The following is an 11,063-nucleotide window of genomic DNA, read 5'->3' as shown; positions in this document are numbered from 1 at the left end:
ACATGAGTATGATTTTCCATGAAAATTATGTTATACCAAAATATTATGTTTTCTTCAGAATAAGCATGTTATGTCAATTTTCAATAAAACCATAAAAACAACACAGGAACTATGGTTTTGAAATATTATGTTAAACAATACAGAAACTTTATGATACAGTATGTTATGTTATGGACGGTACATATGTCGTGATTTATATGTTATGTTATGGTCGGCACAGATGTCGTGATTTATATGTTATGATATGGCCAGTGCAGATACTGTAACTTACATGTTATGATATGCCAACGCAGATGTTGTGATTATGTATGATATGTCAGATTTCATGAAAAATACTATCATGTCAGATATTATCATAAATATGAAACAACCATCTATCAATATATGAAACATACTATATGATATCAGAACCCGGATGATTTAGTTTAATTTAACGAAACACGACACCATAGCTATATGTTCAAGTTCATGTTCATGTTAGTGCTACCACACATCTTAGATAGAGTATGGAAGATGGCAGTCGATGTGGCTTCATGGTATTGCAGGTGTCCCTCTAGCAGTCCGGACCAGGAGGGGCAAGCTTATCATACTTACAGACTTATGTTTGACTCAGCGTAGTCAGCCAGCCATTACTAGGTTCCACCTTCGGGCCGCATAATCTAGTCATGTGGGGGTAAAACATGGCATTAGCTAACTATCCATTTAGGGTATTATTCCATGTATTGTACAATTATATAAGATTATTTACATGTTACAGAAATATAGCATGATATATACGTTACGACTGATTATGTTTATTCATAAATTAAATAGACAGTTTTTTTTTTTTTTAACAAATATGATTTATGTACAGTATATATTTACCACACGAAAATACTCATGTTGCCACACACCAATGTTAGTTTATTTCCCTTACTGAGAGGTGTCTCATCCCAGCATTACAAACATTTTAGGAAATCTAGGTAGGAGGGTAAATAAAACCTCAAAGTAGTAGAAGTTGACCAAGCTACCCTGTCAGAAGGGTAAGTAGTTGAGCTAGGGTCAGATGGGTTTTTGGATTGAGACCCAAGGATATTTTTTCGGTCTTCTTGTGGATGAGTGTATATATATATGACAGACTCAGTAGAATTTGGTATTGTGCCCGTTGTTGCATAGCATGTATGTGATTTATGTTTTCCACTGCTTAAGTATCAGAGATGTATGACAGGTATATCTCTAGTACCCATAGGTCTAGGTTGATCATGACTTTGGCAGTTTAGCAGGTTATTAGGATTATTATAAATGCAATTATGTAATATATATAGTAAAAATAAGCAAGTCGTTAGAAGGAATACCGAAATAGGATAAGAATATGTATTGCATGTGTATTGTTAAATATGACATAAGATTCACGTGGTGTGAACTGTTATAGAGAATGTATATGATATGAGATTCACGTGATGTGAATTGTTACAGAGAATGTAAATGACACGAGATTCACGTGATGTGAACTATTACAGAGGAAGTATATGACATGAGATTCAAGGGATGTGGACTTTATATGAGATCCACGAAATGTGGACTTTATATGAAATCCACGCAAGGTGGACTTTACTTTAGATCCATGTAAGGTGGACTTTACACGAGATCCACGTAATGTGGACTATATATGAGATTCAAGTAATGTGAACTATGAAAGTGAACTATGTAATATGATCTATTAAGAACATGAAAAGTTGTATTACATAAAGATAACAAATATAGAGTAAAGTAAGAATGAATTGTATATTGTAGTATCATATTTATTTAGGGCGAAGTACACTCTCCGCCTAAGGGCTTGTTAAGAAAGGTAAGTGCCTTGATAGGTATCAGGTGTAACCATATTGGGCTGCATAATGTATTAGGGCAAAGCGAAGCTACTTGTATGCGCGAGTAATCTTCCCTATTCTCGGGAACTTCTGCCAGAAAACTTTTGTTTGAATGTGTGTGTGAGTACGAGATAAATTATCCACCTGAGGGTTTATTGAGTAAGGTAAGTTCCCTGATAAGTTTCAACTGTAGTTATGGTTTGCATAAGGTATCAGAGCAGAGAGGTGCTACTTGTATGGGCAGATAATCACCTCAATCCTTAGGATCTCTCGTTTTATTAAAATACACTGCATGTATGTGAGTAGGGATAGAGAATGTCTTCATAACTATGATATGTTTATAAATGGTGATTATATATATTTGTACACAAACCTTATGATCGCCACATACTGGTATTAATCTATTTCGACTTACTGAGATGTGTCACACCTGATATGGAATTTTATCTTTTTCAAGACTGTCGCGTGATCGAGCCTAATGAGCTCGAGGTTGGTGTAGCATTTTTTAAATAGAGCGAGAGTATAAAATTTGGTTATAATTTTTGGGGTTGTAATATATTTATGTTTTCAGAGTTGTAAATATTTGTGAATACTGGATGTTGGTTTATGATGTGGAAACTCTAGTATATCTTATTTAGGAGTTGTTATTATTTTCGCTGCGTAATTGATATAAAGCCAAGTACAGGTAATAGAACACATGATCCTCACGCCCCACTTGGCGGGTTCGGGGGGTCACGAGATGGTATCAAAGATATATTTCAAATAGCACTCCAGACCTTGGAGTTTTGGGTTCATGGCATTACATTTTGACATCAGAGCATTAGGTTTTGGGATTCTACAAACTCAAGAATAATTAATATCAGAGTATAGGAATATGTGATAATGAGGATAAGAAATGGGTAGGTTAGGTATTGAGAAGTTTAGGATTTTGTTTTGTAGCCTGAAGGCGGAAATACGTCGACGATTTCCTGTGATTTTTCTGAAGCAATCGACGGCCTTAGAAAAGCCACGGTAAACCTTAGATGGTCCTAAATTGAAAAGTTGGGTGTATATTGGAATTTAGATTAATGATTGTGTTGATAGGGATTATGATAATGGAATTCTTATCTTTTTTTTGTCCTATTTGCAGGATGGATCCTAGGGATGAGGATGTAGAAGCTGAAGGAAGGGATGATTCAGCGACTTTTAGTGAAGAGGATATTGATACCTCCACGATGCTGCGGGATATAGCCCATCAGGTCAGGGTGGAAATGAGAAAGGAACCTAGAAAGCATAACTGTCCAACAGTAGATCAGGGCAGTAGTATCAAGGAATTCATGAGGTTGAATCCTCCTACTTTTGAGGGAGGACCTGATCTGGCGATTGTAGAAAACTAGGTCCAACAAATAAAGGAAATACTTGAAGTACTTGGCTGCACGGATGAGCAGAAGGTCCGCTATGCTGCATTTAATATGGTAGGGGATGCGAAACACTGGTGGCTTTCTGCGAAGCTGCTAGAGGGATAGAGGGTGGTGAAAGTGGTGCTGACCTGGGAATGATTTAAGGAGCTATTCTTTGACAGGTATTTTCTTTCGTCCACTAGAAAGGAAAATATTGAGGAGTTCACCAATCTGACTTAGGGGAGTATGCGGAAAAATTTGTGGAGCTATTTCATTTCGCACTATTTATGATCCCTAATGAGGCAAGAAAATCCAGAATGTTCGAAAAAAGCCTGAGATGAAGGATTTTTGAACTGGTGTTAGGGTTCCAAGTCCAGAATTTTTCAGACTTGGTAAATAAAGCTTCGGTATTGGAAAAGAGCATCCAGGGCAGTACAGAGCCACTAGAGCAGAGAAAGAGGCTTGCACCTCCTAGTTTTTTAGGCTGAGGGTAGTCAGGGCTTGTGGAAGAGGGAAAGGGACACAATGGGCCCAAGGTAGGAGATGAGAGATCAGAGTTATTCTGGGTATCGGAATGATTTATCTTACCTTGTATGCCATAGATGTAATAAAAGGCACAGAGGTGAATGCCGAGCTGGGGGTTCTAACTGCTATAGGTGTGGTAAATTGGGGCATATTATGCGGAATTGTCATGTGCTGTTGTCGAATACACCTGCACCGAATCAGAACCGGGGAAATCAACAAGTACCCTAAGGTGGAGGTAGACCAACACGTGTTTACACGATGATCTTAAACGATGCAGATAAGACCAAAATGGTAGGTATAAGTTTATGTTTAAGATAATAATGGTATTATTTAATTCTAGATGATGCAAAAGTTTATATACTGATACATACTGAACTGTATGAGATATAGTGAGTTAGTAAATTGTAGGAATGTGAAAATGAATGATTAGCAAAATTTTGAGGACAAAATTTTCTGAAGGAGGGGAGAATGTAGAGACGCGAAAAATTATAACTGCTAAAATAATTGGGAAATATAATAAATAGAATACATAAATAAATAATAAGGGGGAAAAGGATAAATTTTGGAAAGGAAGAAGAGTAGACCTCATCGACGAATCTTTTGTCTTTGTCGATGAGTGTTCTTTTAGAGATCGTCAACGAAGTTCATTCTCTCGTCGATGAAGAGATCCTGAGTGAGTGAATTTCAGATTTTAAGTTTCATCGATGAATGTATCATCTCGTCGACGAATTCCCTTTTGTGGTTCATTGACGAATCCTGTCTCCTCGTCGATGAAGCCACGTGGCAACATCGTGTATAAAAGGATCAGAGGAAGCTTCTTTGCGAAGAAATTCATTTGTCCTTCATTCTGTCTCTCTAAAAACATTCTCTTTGCTTTCTCCCTAAGTTTCTGGCTCAGATTCAGCCCGAATCAACAAACGGAAACTGCTACGGTGTTCTAGGGAAGATTCTCTACACATCTAGCGGAGCAGATTTCTAAATTAGGCTTTTCAGGAATTGCTCCAAAGTTGAGGTAAGGGTTTGGATTCCTAGTTTTTGGGTTTTTAAACATTTATTTGAGGTTTATGGGTTGAGAAAGTGTTGAAATAATAGGTTATTTGGGGTTTATCTGATTAAACAAGGGTTTTTTAATCAGGGTTCGGGTGAACGCCGCGAGTATCATTTTAGGGTTCTTACTGGCGCAATTCAGGAAACCAAGTAAGGGAAATAGATTAAGTAGTTTTTATGGATTTACCAATTTAAATTGAAAATATATGAGTATATAAATGTATATGATTATCAGGGGAGTTTTAAAAGAAATGCCAACCGTTTGAACTACGAATTTTGAGCCTAGGGTTGTGTAGATATTATTTGTGAAAATGAAATCTGGAAGGTAATGAATTTTCTAGATATATGTGAAGAATATTAAATGTGTATTTTCAGTAAACTGAATTATGAACATGGGTTGACTTTATTTATTTTAAATGATATGATTATACGTACTATTTAAATGGTGTGGCATGAGTAAAATGTAAATACTGTGATGAATTACGAAATGTATATTTATGAGATGTTGGGAATACTAAAATGGGATAAGAATATGTATTGCATGTGTATTGTTAAATATGACATGAGATTCACGTGATGTGAACTGTTATAGAGAATGTATATGATATGAGATTCACGTGATGTGAACTATTATAGAGAATGGTGTGGTATGAGTAAAATGTAAATACTGTGATGAATTATGGTATGTATATTTATGAGATGTTGGGAATACTAAAATGGGATAAGAATATGTATTGCATGTGTATTGTTAAATATGACATGAGATTCACGTGATGTGAACTGTTATAGAGAATGTATATGACATGAGATACACGTGATGTGGACTGTTATAGAGAATATATATGACATGAGATTCACATGATGTGAACTGTTATAGAGGAAGTATATGACATAAGATTCACGTGATGTGGACTTTATAAGATCCATGAAATATGGACTTTATATGAGATCCAGGCAAGGTGGACTTTACATGAGATCCACGTAATATAGACTTTACAAGAGATCCACATAATGTGGACTATATATGAGATTCAAGTAATGTGAACTATGAAAGTGAACTATGTAATATGAACTATTGAGAACATGAAAAGTTGTGTATTAGACAAGGATAACAGATATAAAGTAAAGTAAGAATGAATTGTATATTGTAGTATCATATTTATTTGGGGCGAAGTATACTCTCCGTTCGAGGACTTGATGAGAAAGGTGAGTGTCCTGATAGGTATTAGGTGTAGTCATATTGAGCTGCATAACGTATTAGGGCAAAGGGAAGCTACATGTATGAGCTGATAATCTTTCTTATTCTCGGGAACTTCTACCAGAAAATTTTTTTTTGAATGTATGTGCAAGTACGAGATAAATTATCCACCTAAGGGCTTACTGAGTAAAGTAAGTGCCCTGATAAACTTCAGTTGTAGCTATGGGTTGCATAAGGTATCAGAGTAGAAAGGTGCTACTTATATGGGCAGGTAATCACCCCAATCCTTAGGAACTCTCGTTTTATTAAAATACACTGCATATATGTGAGTAGGGATAGAGAATGTTTTCATAATTGCGATATATTTATAAATGGTGATTATATATATTTGTACACAAACCTTATGATAGCCACACACTTGTTTTTATCTATTCTAACTTATTGAGATGTGTCTCACCCGATATGAAATTTTATCTTTTTCAAGTCCTTCGCGTGATCGAGCCTAGTAAGCTTGGGGCTGGTGTAGCATTTTTGAAATAGAGCGAGGGTATAAACTTTAGTTATAATTTTAGGGGTTGTAATATATTTATGTTTTCAAAGTTGTAAATATTTGTGAATACTGTATGTTGGGTTATTGAGGAGTTATTATTTCCGCTGCGTAATTGCTATAGAGACAGGTGCAAGTAATAGAACACGTGGCCCCCGTACCCCACTTGGCGGGTTCGGGGCGTCACGAGATGGCATCAAAGATATATTTCAAATAACACTCCGGACCCTAGAGTTTTGGGTTCGGGCATTACAAGGCTCTCTCTCTCTCTCTCTCTCTCTCTCTGGGTATAATTTTTGGGGTTGTAATATATTTATGTTTTCAGAGTTGTAAATATTTGTGAATACTGGATGTTCGGTTATGATGTAGAAACTCTAGTATATTTTGTTGAGGAGTTGTTATTATTTCTGCCGCGTAATTGATATAAAGTCAGGTACAGGTAATAGAACACATGACCCTCAGGCCCCACTTGGCGGGTTCGGGGAGTCACGAGATTATGTATGTATATTTAGTTATTTGGGTAATATATATATATATATATATATATATATATATAAAAGTATTTTTTTACTTATTTTTGTATATGGTTAGTATATACATATGTTTGTGTGTGTGTGTGTGTGTATTTGTGCATTAATATATATTTATATATAAGTATATTGTATGTGTATGTGTATATATATGAACGTGTTTATGTGGTGTGTTTATATGTGTTTTAGTAAGTGTATTTTATCCTATCTTTATTTAAAATCCTAAAAAAAAATTAAAAATGGTAAAAATCCCAAAAATACGAGTTATGCTACATGGTTCTTATAGCCTATTTCTGACTGCTGATGGGATAACAAGGGGGATCCTACTGTATAATATTTTCCTCCCCTTATCCTTAAGCATGGCAAGAGTCTAAATCTTTGAGAATCGTATGATTTGAGAATGATTAGATCTCCAACCAACATAATTAGACAAAACGAACCATATTTAGTCCATTTTGTGTTAGAGTCTTCTTTCTTTTTCTTTTTCTTTTTCTTTTTCTTCTAAATATATTTTCAAAAAATCCCAAAAATATTTATTTTTTAGTGCTTTCTTTATTTTCAATAAGGACGATGATGAAGCCCTAGATTTTCAAAAATTCATATATCTCACCACATTTTAGCCTAAAACTCTCTCATTTTCAAACTCACTCTTTTCAAATGATGGTAATACAAGTCCGGACACTTTTTATTTTATTTTATAAAACTTTGGTTTTCCTAATCGGTAATACAAGCTCATTATTTTTTTAAAACCAACAATTTTCTATTCATCAATCACCAATACCTTAATCATTATATTTAAAAAAAAAAAAAAAACTTAGAGTTCTGAGGTCAATCCCTTTTTAGAACAATACTCTAGGTTTCTCAAAGATATGCTGGAGTGCTCAAATGGCGATTCTATCATTGGATGACCAAAAGGAGTTGTTTCACTCTTATTTTCTTTTTCTTTTTTTTTTTCTGTTTGAAGGCATCGCTTACATACAGGAGTGCTTAGAAGTTGATCATCACTAAGATGATTGGCTAATCACCTTCCGTATGCACAAATGTACTCTTGGACTCTTTTTTTTTTTTCGCAGACCTTTTGTAGAGTTTTCTTTAATTTCCCTGTATTTTTAAAAGAATAAGGTTGCAACTCCGTTTTCAAATATTTTTACCTTTTCTTTTTTTTTTTGCAAAACTCCTTTTTTTTTCCCTTGTTTGGGGATTGTCAATCCCTCTTCATGGGTACCCCACACAAAATTTGACATCAACAACTACCTTGGTTGACTTATAAATTATATTATACTTTGATAGCAACGTACTCCATCAAGCGATCCTTCATGATAGAGTGGGCTTTTCAAATTTGTATTTCAAAAGGTCCATTCGGGAAACCAACAAGGTGGTATGATGCAACATATATTGTTGGAGTTGGTGAGCTGCCCAAGTAAGGGCATAGTAATTTAGCTTTATCATAGAGTAATTTGCTTCCCAAGGATTAAATCTCTTTCTAAGATATTGAACTCGTCATTTTGGTAGAGCATACATCCTATAGATTCTTCTAGTACCATAAGGTACAAAATTAACGACTTCCTTGGCATTGGTGGTATTAGGAATAGGGAATTCTTCAAATACCTCTTAATCTTCTCAAGAGCCCCTTGACACTCTTGGTTCCATGTTCTTGGATTATCTTGAGAAGAAACAGGCAATGTAATTTAACCTTCCCAAGAATCCTTAGACCTTCTTTGGCATGGTAGGAGGTTCAAACTGCTTAATTGCAAAGATTTTGTCGAGTTCCACCTCTATGCCCCTTTAACTTACCACAAATCCCAATAATTTCTCGGAAGTGGTGGCAAATGTACACTTGGCGGGGTTTAACCTAAAGTTAAACTTCCTAAATCTTTCAGACAATTTTCTTAGGACTTGTGAATGTTCTTCTTCCTTTTTAGATTTGCAATCATATCATCGACATACACCTATAATTTTTTGTGCATCATGTCATGGAAGAGTGTTACCATGACCCTCTAATAAGTGGTCTCGACATTCTTTTCCTTATTTTCCTTTGCCATTTTAATATGATTGTATCCTGACAACCCATCCATAAACAAGAACATTTTGTGTCTTGCCACATTATCTACCAAAACATCTATATGGGGCAAAGAAAAATCATCATTTGGACTAGTTTTGTTTAGATCTCTGTGGTCCATGCATAGTCTCATTTTGCCATCCTTCTTTGTGACATGAACAATATTGACTACCCATTCTAGTTAGCGTGATAACTCTAAAAATCCTACATCTAATTGGTTCTTCATTTCCTCTTTTATCTTCAACTACTATTTGAGGATCTTTTTTCTGAGCTTATGTTCGCACTCTAACACTTTGTACATATGGGAATTTGATGCATCACCATGTTAGTATCTAAGTCGAGCATGTCATGGTATGACCATACAAGAGTGCAAGAGTGCTATTATTTTTTCTTTCAACTAAGAACTTATTTTGGTTCCAATATTTGTTTCTTGTGGATTTTTGTGTGTTCCCATATTTATAATTTTGGTGGCTTATAAATATGGGATGATTTTCCTTTCTTCTTGGTCTAGAAGTTTTCTCAACTCACCTGTGAGTTGAGCCTCCTTATTACTCTATCTTGGGTTAGGGGAGACACCTTCATTGTAGTCGATATCATTCCTTACTGCACAAGGATTAGAGAAGAAAAGGGCCATGTAAAAAGAAGACAATCCAATGGATAAATAATAAAAAAAAAAAAAGTGAAAACAAATAGAATGAGATTCATTGAATTTAAAGTCAAAAGCCTATTTTTACAAAAGGACCTCCTTAATAGCCACAAGTCAAGCCATTAGGAGTTTCATTTGCTCATGCATACGTCGATACAATGATGGCAGTCCAATTGTTTAGTGGACCATTTGAGGTGCTTGGAGCAATTGTTTCACATTCTTCCTAGATGATGACATTGATCGTTGTTTGATCTTCAAATAAATTTGCCAGCTTATGGATTTTAGGGTCTTCTTCTAGGACAGTATCTAACTTATGATGAATAATATTGATGAGGTTTTGGGAAGGTGTGATGGATGTGAGGAATTACCAGCTTGGGTTTATATAGAAGGCGCCCCTCCAATTTGACCAACTTTTTCTCCCTTTTTAAGGTAAGCATATAAACCTTTTCTTTGGGTTGGTATCCTAATTCAAAAGTATCTTTGTGCCTTAGCAGTGACACCTGTTCTTTTATGCTCTACAGTTGTTTCCCAAGTCCCTTTTTGATCATGAAATCCTTCATTAGCATCTGTTGAGTTGTAGCCATGCTCACTTCTACAAATTTAGGCTTAGAGACCTTCGAATTTTCACTAACAAATATGGTTGACACTACTTCAAAAGCATAGAAAGGACAGCCAATTTGAGACTTCTTGACTCCGATGTAGGGCACCATTCCAAGTTTAATAGACCCACAACTTTCTTTTACTTGCACTGTGATTAGATGGCTTCCTATTATTAATTTTAGTTTTTGGTGCAAGTGGGTGGAATTGCCCCCTGCTGTATGTATCCATGGTCTTTCTAATAGCATAGTGAGAATGAGGTATTTTTAAGACTTGGAAGGTGACGGAGAAAGTGCTTGGGTAGATTTTGATATCTAAGTCAATTTCGTTTGTAATTTCTTTCATCATGCCATCAAAAGCCTAGACTATCAGACTACTTTTCCTTATCTGTGATTTGTCTACTCCCAATCTTTCCAGAGTAATATATAGGCATATATTGAGGGCCGAGCCATTATCTATTAGAACCCTAGATACTACCAATGACCTATGCTTTAATACCCCCGCCCCTTAGGGGATATTTCATCATCCGTAAATGCTATGTAATTTATTGCCAAGATGGGGTTGACCAAGTTCTCAAATTTGCTCAATTGGTACATCTTCCGAAACATGTACCTTATTCAGCACTTTCAAGAGGACATTATGATGGCTTTTAGATGCTAGTAGTAGATTAAACATGGATATGCGGTTG

The 11,063-nt window shown here is 35.5% G+C and overlaps 1 protein-coding gene across 1 annotated transcript in view; it reads right to left on the bottom strand.

Annotated features, from left to right (window-relative positions):
- Positions 1-324: 324 nt before the first annotated feature.
- LOC131146615 (homeobox protein knotted-1-like 6) overlaps positions 325-11,063 on the bottom strand; it is a 44,394-nt gene continuing 33,655 nt past the window's right edge. Inside the window, exon 6 of the mRNA XM_058096314.1 lies at positions 325-659. The gene's annotated coding sequence lies outside the window, so the exon portion shown is untranslated. The remainder of the gene's footprint in view (positions 660-11,063) is intronic.

The sequence above is a fragment of the Malania oleifera genome, chromosome 13, assembly GCF_029873635.1.
Source record: "Malania oleifera isolate guangnan ecotype guangnan chromosome 13, ASM2987363v1, whole genome shotgun sequence".
NCBI lineage: Eukaryota > Viridiplantae > Streptophyta > Magnoliopsida > Santalales > Ximeniaceae > Malania > Malania oleifera.
This window is presented reverse-complemented; position numbering and strand designations above follow the sequence as displayed.